Raw genomic sequence first — 11,762 nt, forward strand, 5'->3', positions numbered from 1 at the left:
GATCATCCCCTCCTAGTCTTTAGAATCCACATTTTTCTCATTTTTGAGAGCTAGAGTAGCATATTCTTGTCTCCAATAGCCTGGCCTCCAGCCCAGTCTCTGATTTCTTTAAGCACATTGACAGTGGTTTTGTAATCACATCTGCAAGTCTTTTCTGGATGCTAGAATTTAATCCAACTTGAACTCATTAAGTATCTAGTTCCTCGGCTATTATCTCTTGTGCAATTTTTGTCTATAATTCCCCTTTCTAAAAAATGCTTCTTAAACAAACAAAAAAAAGACCCACCAGTATATATGCAATGTACGTTCATATAAAAACTATAGTTAGATAAAATAAAGTTGCTTTAAAAAACTGTTCTTCTTGCTTCTTGGTTTGAGATAATGTCTTTGATTTTTTTTTTAAACGTGAAGGCAGATACATGTGTCGATAGGTGAATGAAGCATGAGGACAGCTGGTGATGTCACACTGTGCAGGGCTTGTCTAGCATGCATAAGACCTTGGGTTTGATCTCCAGCATCACAAATAACTGGGGGTAGGGGCTTACTTCTATAATCCCAGCACTTAGGAGGTAGAGGAAAGGGGACCAATAGTTCCAGGTCATCCTCAGCTACATGGTAAGTTCAAGTCCAGCCTGGGTTGCATGCAATCCTGTCTCAACAAACAAACAACAAGGCTTTTTGTTGTTGTTTGTTTTGTTTTTTGCTTGGTTTGTTTATTTAAAAAAAAAAAAAAAAGACCAGCAAACTGGCTCAGTATCTTAAAAGTACTTGCCATGTCAACCTGGTTACCTGGATATGGAAAGAGAGAACCAGACCTTGACAATTGCCCTTTGACCTCCATTTGAATGCTATGTTATGCACACAACCTCACTGGCATGGTCACCACATATAGATACACTAATAATAAATAATAAAAATGTATGAGCAGATTTCTACATAATTAGTTCCCATTCTGTTGTCTTATTTGTAACAGTAGCATACAGTTTCTTTATAGTCCTATGAGATGGTTTTGTCTCCCTTGGCTTCGTTGGGTAATAACTCCTGATTCTTCTGAATTATGAATGATATGTACTACCTTGGGAGAGTTCACAGTAATTTAAGAAGTAGCTGCTTGTATACTTAAGGGGAGAGGTTCCAGGAGCAGAAAAGGTAGTTTACGGCCCTGGCCTGATGCCTCCTTTTTTTAGGTAGAGGGTAGACATCAAGCAGATTGCTCCATTTTCAGGGCCTCCATTTTCTTTCTTAGAGATTTTGTCCATTAAAGACCCGGGGGTGAGGAGTGATGGATAGCGACTCCCAGAAGCAGCTCTTGGGAAGGTCATGATGGGTATAGCATAGTGAGTTGGCTCAGTAAATGGTAGCATTGCTGCCAGCATTGTTTTCATTATAAAACTTGGTGTTGTGTTTTATAAAAATAGAGACAGAATATGTTTGATAGAGGTGCCGTAAGGGGTGTGGAAGAAGGGGGTGCCTCTGTGGACCCATGGTGAGGCCTCCCTTACCCCTGAGGGACCAGCCACATGATGGTATAGTATAGAATAGAGATTGTTCAGGGCATGTGGAAGGGAGTTGAGAGTGTAGTAGAGACAGTGAGAGAGAGAGAGAGAGAGAGAGAGAGAGAGAGAGAGAGAGAGAGAGAGAGTAGAAGAGTAGTGTGTCCGTCCAAGAGCATGTGGAGAGAGAAGAGGGAGAGATATGGGGAGAGAGGGGGAGCAGGAGCAATAGGACAGAGCAAGAGAGCAAGGGAGAGAGGAGGGGGCAGGCAGCCCCTTTTATAGTGAGTCAGGCATACCTGGCTGTTGCCAGGTAACTGTGCGGCAGAGCTTAGACTAAATGCCAACATTTGGTATGGTTCAAGGTCTACAGACTTTGAAAATAAGGATCTTGTTATCCATCAATGATCTTAATTGTGAATCTGCATTTCAAGCTCTATGTACAGCTGGTAGACTACTGTAGCACACCATAAATTCTGTTAGCTTGAGGACCTATGTCAAGGTACTTGTGTAATATTTAGAATCAGCTCTGCTATAGTGCACACATATTCCTAAAACTCATCATATTATGCAGAGCAATGTGATAAACATCACAGAGATTATGGGAAGCAGAATTAGGGCAACCATTCCCAGCCACATAGAAAAATCGTAGGTGGTTTTGACCCTTATCCCTAGAGGATTTTTACAATATCTATAATCATCTTTTGGTTGCTAAGGTGTGGTGGGGGAGATCAGAGTTTGGCATTCCTGGTCGATAAAGGCCAAGACAGACTGATACTAAATGTCCTATGGTACACAGGCTTCCCACTGAGCCCCAGCAAAGATTTATCCCACCAGCATCTCAGGAGAGCTAAGGCTGAGAAACCCGGGATTTATGAACAACACTCAAAAATTTGTTAGAGATACATTACAGGACGGAAAACAAAGTGATACAAATCTGATTAAATACTAGCACAGTTTATTCACTTTAAATGTTTGGGGGATCTGTAAGTACAGTAGCACACACTGCAGTCAGCTCTGCAAATGACCTGGCATTTGCCCGTGGAAGTGAGTGTTCGTAGGATGCTGCTTGTAAGCTACTGAGAAGTGATAGAAGGGACTTCCCTGAAGCCCAGGTGTGGTACAGGGTGCATGGGTGTGGTCTACTATACCTGGTGAGCTGCAGTGGATGGATGGATGGATGGATGGATGGATGGGTGGGTGGATTGATGGTGGGTGTCCCAGTAAGTGCTGAGCATGTTCCCATGAAGTCCAGGTCTTTGGGCACTGCTTTGTGCATCCATCTGAGCCTCTCAAGGGTGAAAGTATATGTGGAATTCAGTTTATGTTCAAAGGCTGCCTTCCCATCCTGACAGTGCTGGAGCACACACGTGTTTACAGAACAAGCTGGATAACAGAACTGAGCTTGTACAGCTAATTCCACAGAACTGACTCAAACGATAGTTCACACAATCCGAGAAACTTCATCTAACGCAATCAAACAAAGAAATGTTTCAGAGAAAAGCCTTAGAGCTGCTCCAATCCACCTGCCCCATGTAGTATTGTATAGCATCAAACTTTTCTATGACCTGGCAAGTGCCCTGGGCTATTTATATATATCAAAGTCTATTTAAAATCCTGAACAATGCTGAAATGTTTAAAGGCAAAATCGTATGATGTATACCATTTGTTACAAAACAATCTGTGTAGAGGCTGTAGAAGAAAGGGGCTAAGAGGAAACCAGGCTGGCCATGAGTTGTTCAAAGATAGGACGGGGTGAGGAGGTAAGGTTTGCTTATCGCTTTCGCCATACCATTGCACAATGGAGAGAGAAAGAAAGATGGTTGGTATAATAATTGTGTAGCAGCAGAGAACTTGCAAGCAGGCTCAGTTTTTGAAGGGCAGTGCTATCTTTGAACATCGCTTTATATCTTTCTAGTGCTCTGCTGTAATCTTGAGATGCGCTGAAGGCCTGCACAGCCAGCACACTTTCTGCAAGTTCCAGTGACTCTTGAGGACAGCATATGGGTAACAGGGCCAAGAGTCAAAGGGAAAAAATGTGCATACAAGTCATGGTCAGTGACCGGGAGAAATACCCAACTAGTGTTTTACTGAACTTCGATGATAAAGTCCTGATGGGGGAGGCAATGCTCTGAGCCAAGGAGGGCATGGAAACCATGTGAAACCCCAGGAAGCACAGAGCTTGGCAAAGAGCTCTGGTGGGCGTTAAACCTTGACCTCACTGAGAGGCCTGATTTTGCTGAGTGTCCTTGGGCAAGTTAATCTAATCATTCTGAGAAATTTGGGTTTTTTTTCCAGATTGTGAAAATTGGATTCTTTTTGTAAGGAAAGGAGAAAAAAATCAAATATCTAAAGAAACAAAATAGGAGGCTGGGATAACGAAACCAAAGGCCCCGAAAAACTCCTGAGCAATTTTGGAGGTTGTGGAAAAAAAGTAGAAATGTTCACTATCCCCCACCCCTAGTGGACATAAGAATTCACAAAAATTCACTGATACCCAAACAGCAAGCCAGAGCACAGAGTTGAGTGCTTAGGGTAGAAGCTGTTCCCACCATCTGCATCTGACTCGCTGCAAGGAATGGAGGCAGGGTCTGTAGTTCTGTCTTCCCAGCTCTGCTCATCCTCTGTTTCTTCTCATCTGCTCCTCCAGCCTGAAGTATTGTTTACTCTGCTCTCCAGATTCCACCTCATTCCTCATGGTCTCCAGCTTCCAGGATGCCTTTCACAGTCTGGGGCTTCTATGGGAGCTCCCCGTCTGAGCTCATACTAACTCTTATCAGTGTTGCTATTCTGGTCCTTAAGTGTGCCCTCTCTTTGAATGCTTATCTCTGATGCCTGTACACTTTTCCTTCTGTGTCTGCAGGGGATCTACTCTAGCGACCCCCATGGATATGACACTTAGCAGATGCTCAAGCATATAGCCTGTGCACATCTTCCCACCCACTCTCAACCATCTCTAGAGTACTTCTCATACCCAACAGAATATCAATGGGCATAGTTACACCGTTTCGGTGAGGGGAAATAACAACTCAACGATAACAAAGACCCCGTGTGTTCGGTACAGATGTAACTTTCTTGATTCGCTGAATCTTAAGGCTGTGAGCCCACACATAGTGAGCACTGTATCCACTGTGTGTGTGTGTGTGTGTGTGTGTGTGTGTGTGTGTGTGTGTGAGAGAGAGAGAGAGAGAGAGAGAGAGAGAGAGAGAGAGAGAGAGATCTAAGCAGAATGTAAACTGCCTGCTGACAGGGACTATTTATCAGATTTCCTAGTACAAGGTCCCAGCCTCAGAGGGAAAACTGATAGACCCATGACTTTAAAGTTGGCACTCATGAACTGGTGAGTGGTTAAATATCCTGTTCGTACTCCCCCCTCTACTGTTTTAAAGCTAGAAGTCTGTGTTCCTCTTGTTTGGAGCACCTTTCCGACTGGGAATCTCTAGCCATCTCCTGTTCATGTTGTGACTCTCAGTTTAAGGCTCTTAGGGAGGTCTGCTACATCTCTGCCCTTCCCCCTCCTCCCTGGACCTACTGCCTCAGCCTCTGTGAGACATCTGCTATATAACTTCATAAGGCACATGGTGTGAGCAAGCTCTCCCATGGGCAACACACACCATGGGGAAGATGGAAAGGATACTAGGTATATGGTACACAGGCGAACAGGTCTTTATATTAGTTTGTATGTGTTTTACTGGGTGTGTCTTTTAATGTGTACATGTAATAGTGAAGTCATGTAGCTACCTACAATTTTCCAGTGCATTTTGGTTAGTATCAAACTAAATAAGGAAAGGATAGCCTGAAGAAAACTGATGAGCCTGGGAAGGAAGGGTACAATCAGTCAGCCAGCATGGGAGAAGGTGGATATGATGTAATGCAGACATCCTCAAATCCGTTCCCCATGGATGNCAGTTCTCAGAGAATAAGGATGGGGCCAAAGTAAGCCCTGTAGATCTCAGCAATGTCCCATGTTCAGGGACAGTTGACTGAACTGGAATCGATGACAAACCATANAAACCTGTCCCAGAGTTAGNCTTGCCTTCCTCAAAGCACTCCAGTGTCTTGTCTTAGGACAAAAGGAAAGCCAGGGGATAGGAAGGAATTACCCAGNTATCCTTGTACGAAGGACATCCCCAAGAAGTTGCATAGGATACCAGAGGANCTTGTCCTCAGGTAATTCTCAGATACTTACATCTTCTGCCTGGGTGCTCTAGTCATCAGGAATGCCTGCTGAAAGATGTGCAAGGCTTCCCATGCCCTTAACATAGTTAACCAGCGACCCTCAATGTCTCATCAATGAAGACTAACTAGTCTCATGCCCCAAGTGTTTGCTAACTCTCTTGAGCAATGGTGAGTGCCTGACTCATGGAGGTTACTGAACAAGAGGAAAACCAGAGTACCACAGCTGTGCCNAGGGAAAACTTAGTCAACCAGCACCTGTGAGGAAAGACTAGAGGGTAGTGCAGGGAGTGGGCGGTTCACCTGCTTCTTCCCTGGGGAGCCATGGAAATTTCAGAATTGCAAAGGTCTTTGTGTGAAAGGTGAAGGGTGTCCTGGAGGGAGGGANCCCTGACTGGGAGGGGAACAAAGAGAGGAAAAGGGAAAGGCAGGGTGCTTCCACTTTTCAAGGTAACTTAGCTGAATGAATCCAAAATTGAATTTGGCTCTAATCGCTAGTGATTCATTTGGAGGCAAATCACAAAGGACCTCTTTCCCCCCCAGTTTCCGCTTTACAGAGTTCCCAGGCTAAAAGGGCAACCCAGTTTTGAGTCACTGATTTTAGGAAACCCAGAAATGATAACATGGACCAGATCTGACTGTGCTCCNGTGGGAGATTAACCCTGTGTTTACAAGAATTTCTTAAAAGTCATTTATCTGCAATCAAAGCTGGATTCCTGTAAATGCACTGCTGACCCCAGTGTCTTGCTTTGCACTTCTGCACGTGACTTCCTACATTGAACACCCACCTGAATCAAGCAACAAGTCAAAACCATGTTCAATTTGGTTTCCCACTGATGACCAGGTACACCAAAGATAAGCTCACCTTCTTTAGGAGGTATGTTAGGTATCTTTTTTTCCTCCTCTCTCTCTCTGTTTGTGTGTGTGCTCACTCTTACACAGTTGTTTTATGTGGGTCTGTACTTATGAAAACCCAGGGCAATATATGGATTCTTACTTGATTTCTCTCTCATTTTATTTATTAAGGTATTNACAGTTTGAATGAGAATGTCCCCCATAGTCTCAAATATTTGTCCCTATTTGGTGGCTCTTTGGAAAGAGTTTTGGGAGTTTAAACCCCCCCATGCCATATCTAGTTCTCTCTCTCTATTTTGTACTTGAGGTTCAGTGTGTGAGCTCCCAGCCTCCAAGCTTGCTGCCAGGCCTGTGCTCCACCATCATGAACTCTTATTCCTCTAAAACCATAAACTCAAACTCTTCCATCTGTAAGATCCTGGTCATGATCTTTTATCACAGCAACAGGAGAGTAATCTATTACAAGCAGGTTTCTCGGTCAAACCCACAGCTAGCTGAAGAGTAAGTCTCGCTAGACATCTTACTCTAGGGATCCAGTCTCTGCCTTTTGAGGCTGGACTGCAGACAGGCCACNACACCTATCCCATATGTAGATATGTTCTGTGGGGCCTGCTCCATGGGCCTTCTACTCATACAGGAAGCATTTTAATCATGAACCATCTCTCCAGCTCAAGTATCTCCCATACACATAGTTCACTGGAGTATCAAAATCATTTCATTTCCATTTGACTGGAAAATAAGTTGCTACTTTTAAGTGCCCTATATACTCTAGCACCTCGCGTGCATCATTTCCCTCATTTGTCCCATGAAGCCCGTTGAGATAAGTAAAATCTCCTCACTGGAAGATTAAGAAAATTGAATCCTAGAAAGGTGAGCCTGTGGGTCCACAAGCACCAAGTTAATCAAGGGTGAAGCCAAGACAAGAACTAGGGTTTTCTCTCTACTCCAAGTATGTCTTTTCACTCTATCCTCTTTCTAGAAATACAGTAGAAAGCAGACTTAAGGAAAGCAAAAAGGAGCATCTGGCACAAGTAAATTAGNACTTGCCACAACATCCATCATATAGGACATCGCTCTTACTATGAAATAACTGAACAAACTCATGTGGCTCAGCCATTTATGAGTTAGGCAATCACTGTGACTCTCCCTGGGGAATGTGCCTAAAGTTCCCTACTTAGCACCCTACCTACTGGTGTCTTCCGGCTTTCACCCGCACTCACACGGCACTATTTCTTGTTCCTTTGTTAATGCTGGGGATAGAAATCAGTGACCTCAGATTCTTCCTTTCATTATTTTTTCCTTACTCTTTAATTCCTGATGTTTGTGAGCAGCAAGCCAGGAGCACTCAGCAATTGCTCATTCCCAAGAGATTCGGAGACCCAGAAAAGAAGGTTTGGCCATGATTGGAGCTTCTCTTTTGTCATTTCCAATTCCAAGAGCATCTCTCCTCTCTCTGTGAAATAATTGAACTGCCAGAGTCGTATAGATGGAAAGAGAACAAAGGAGCTGATGTCACCAAAAGGAGCAAAAGATGAAAGGCATCGAGGATCGCCTAGCCTCTTGTGGCTGGGGGCTTCTAGACTCTCCACAATACCCAGATGCTGCAGCCAGGAAGTGCCACGTGAAAGACTCCTGCTATTCTGTTGCTTTTATTTCCTGAGTACTGCTTTCAGAGCTTCATGAGAATCCATGGGGCATCGTGTTTCCAGAAACAGCCTCTTTATTCACAAACGGTCTCAAATGGATCGCTCAGCTTAGACATGATAAAAATGAAGCACGCGGGGCTTCACGTTTCCTCATTAACAGACAGGAAAGTGACTAGTTGTTCTGAGAGCAGTGGCTCTGATGGTACCCCGAAGGCATTTTGATCATGGTCATCCTTAAGGCGAATCTAGGACCTATTCACTTCCTAATGAGCTGCCACTCCTGTACTTTTGGCTCGTTTTTATCCCCTGGCCATGCATCAGAGCAAATGACTGTCCTTTGGTGATGTTGTCCAGACCTCCTTAAGCCCACACTCTGCAGCATTCTTCTAGGTGCTGGAGAAACAAGCTGGGTTGGCTTATAAAAAAAATTGCCTCCTCCTGCAAGATCCCATCACCTCCGCATATTCTCCATGGGAGGTTTTGCATTCCTGGGATCCCCCCAACTCTCCAGGCACAGTCTTGAGCCTATGGCTTGTGTCTGAGTGGAGCTGACTGAATTAAGCATTGTTCCCATTCCAGAAGGTGAAACCAAGACGTGTAGATTAAAATCACTGGCCTAATGTCACAAAGGTAATTCACTGTAAGTGGTCAGGCTGTCATCAGATGGAATGCAGGGTTTTAATAAGGAGTATTTTAGTGGTCATTGTAGATACATTGTGTGCTGGTCAGCATTCTAGGACAGTTGCCTAGTACATCAGCAGTAGAAAAAAGGGGGATGAGGAGCCAAGCAAGGAAATGGCGCAGTAGAAAAAAGGGGGATGAGGAGCCAAGCAAGGAAATGGCGCGGGGGGGGGGGGGGCAGGACCTTATGGAGTCATAGGCTGTGCACGGCTGCTGAAGTCCTTTGCCTTGAGTAGCTGTGCTTGAATTCTTATGAATTATGTTCATACTGTTACTCTATATGAGGTGCCTTAAGGCAACAGGATTAAGTCTCATAGCCCAACTGTTTTTGTTTTGCTTTTTAAATGTCTCAAATGTACAAATACACTTCATTGTACACCTTCACAGTATGGCAGAAATCAGACAAATTCTTGTCACTGGCACTTGGGACACCTGGCACTGTCCTGTCCTGTAGGTACCAGCAGCATCGCTGGCTTCTGCCACTAGGTCTTCATGCTCAGTGCCATGCCCAGTCACAGCAATTTGAATGACTCCTTGATGAATGTCCCTCAGGTAGTAAACCCATTCTCATGAGAACTGCAAACCTAGATCAAAGCGTTTACTATGGCAGTGAAAACAGCAAGTGCTTAATAAGTCTATTATTGGTTCACCCACTTTCTTGTCTTCCTTTCCATATATCTTCTTTTGTCCCTTTCNAAATAACCCAGTAGCCTCTGTTTCATCATTTCCTTTGAACATCATCCTGGTCAGATGCAGATGTGTACCTGTAGATCAAGACATTTGGCAGACTGAGGCAGAATAATCACATGAGCCCAGGAATTGGAGACCTTCTCCAGACACAGAACAAGAATCATCACAAACAAACCAAAACAAGGAAGCATTAAAACAAAGCCAGTAGTACCTCTGACGAGAAAACTAGACAAAGGAATTTATACCGAGGGTATTTTCATTTTAATTTGAGTTCATTATCTCAGTCATGGACATCACCTCTAGTGGGCACAGTTAAAGGGCAGTTCTTGAAAGCTGCCTATTAAGGCATGAAAGATAGTTTCTAAAGTATATTCTCTGGAATATAAAGAATGTAATTGCAGTTCTAAAGAATGTCAATATCTCATAATAGAGTTGTGTGGTTAAATAAATTTTAAAAATTAAGGTTGTTCAAAATTAAATCAATTGTTTTTTTTCTTTTTCTTTCTTTCTTTCTTTTTTTTTATTTCTTGTGCCTTCTTAGAATCTTTACAATGTTAATATATACCATCAATATTCATGAAGACATATGGTTTGAAACTTTTGTAATCTTATTTTTGTAACATGGGTTTTTATAGTTTAAGGTCAGCAAACTATCATCTACAGGCCAGATCTGGTTTACCACCTACTTTGCAAACAAAATGTTATTGGAACACTACCAGTTCACCCATTTACACACTGTCTATGGCTTTAAGTTTGAGTTGTAATAGAGACAAGACAACCTTGAAAATCTAAATTCTCTGCTGTTTAGCTTTCCAAAGGTTAAGATAGTTGATCCTATTTCTGGATGAGTAGTTTATGGCATGTACACTAGGGAACATTAGCTTGCAGAACTTCGATGTTGAAAAAAATTTTATAGCTTATCTATGCACTTGAGATTCTGTGATGTCAGGAACTTAAGAACTCCACTGAGGGTTTGTTACACTTGCAGATGTGTCTGGAATCTGGTTCTGACCTGTTGAATCAGAATAGCCATCAGAATCTATCCCCAGAAGGACTGGGGTAGTTCAGTGGTAAAGTACATCTCTAGTATGTGCAAGGCCTGTGACTTGATTCTTAGGACGGTAAGAATAGTCAGTGAGAAAGCCAAGGCGCTCAGATTGGTGGAAGCACCTGCTCTGTTATGTGTACAGCTAATGTAATGCAAAGGATAAAGTTACCACAAAAACTGGATATGTTTCAGTTTTCTTTGTCCTAGAATTCTTCAAAAAGCCTTCTTTGGGTAAAGATACATGCATCTTACCCAAGGCTCTTACAGTGCCTTGGAGGTCCCTTTTTCTATGCATTCTTCATGTTGCTATAGTTTAGTGTTATGTATGGACAGTTTACCAAGTCAGATAAGTCTGAGGCTCTCTTTCATCCAGGCTGAGCAAATTACCCTAAATAATGAACTCTTAGGTGCCTCCCCGAGTACTTACAGGAAGTTAGTTCACCTCAGGCTTCCATTTTCTCAATTAAAGCAAGTGGTAAGATCATCAACGTGGGCATAATAAACTATCACAAATAAGGTATCAAAAGCCTGGGTCTCAGATGTGCTCGGTCAGGTTAGTAAGGAACCAGACATGGTAGGTAATGCAAACCTAGAATCCTAGGACCTGGGAGGACGAGCAAAGAAAATTGCCTTCCAGTTCAAGGCTGATTTGGGATACATAGTGAATTCCAGGCCAGCTTGGGGTATGAATAATATTNTGCTTAAACAAATTAAAATTAATTAATTAGTTAGTTAATTAATTAAAAGGGACAAAAAAGAAAACAGGAAAGATGTCAGCAAGGAAATTAGCGAATCTATAACCCACAGGGTGGTCAACTTGTCCAGGGAAAGAGCCTTGTAAGTTATCATCCTTTGATTTCCCTGGTGACCATTATACAATAAAGCCCTGAAAATAAAAGATTTATGGAAGGAACGATGAGAGACCAAAGGGGAAGATAAAACGGTGGTGAGGGGCGGTGAGACAGAAAGATCATCTGCATCTCTCTGAATTCTTTTACCACCTGTTGCTTCCTGTGTGGTCTCCAGGAAAGGGTCGGCTTCCTTCTGCTGCAGTTTTTACCCTGGTCATACAGAGCCCTTCCTAGGATGGTTGTAGATATTACATAAGACACTGTAGGCAAAGCACTCGACACTTCAAAAAAGAAGTTCAAGCAAGGCTATTTCTCCACTACT

Source organism: Mus caroli, chromosome 6 (genome assembly GCF_900094665.2).
Source record: "Mus caroli chromosome 6, CAROLI_EIJ_v1.1, whole genome shotgun sequence".
Lineage (NCBI taxonomy): Eukaryota > Metazoa > Chordata > Mammalia > Rodentia > Muridae > Mus > Mus caroli.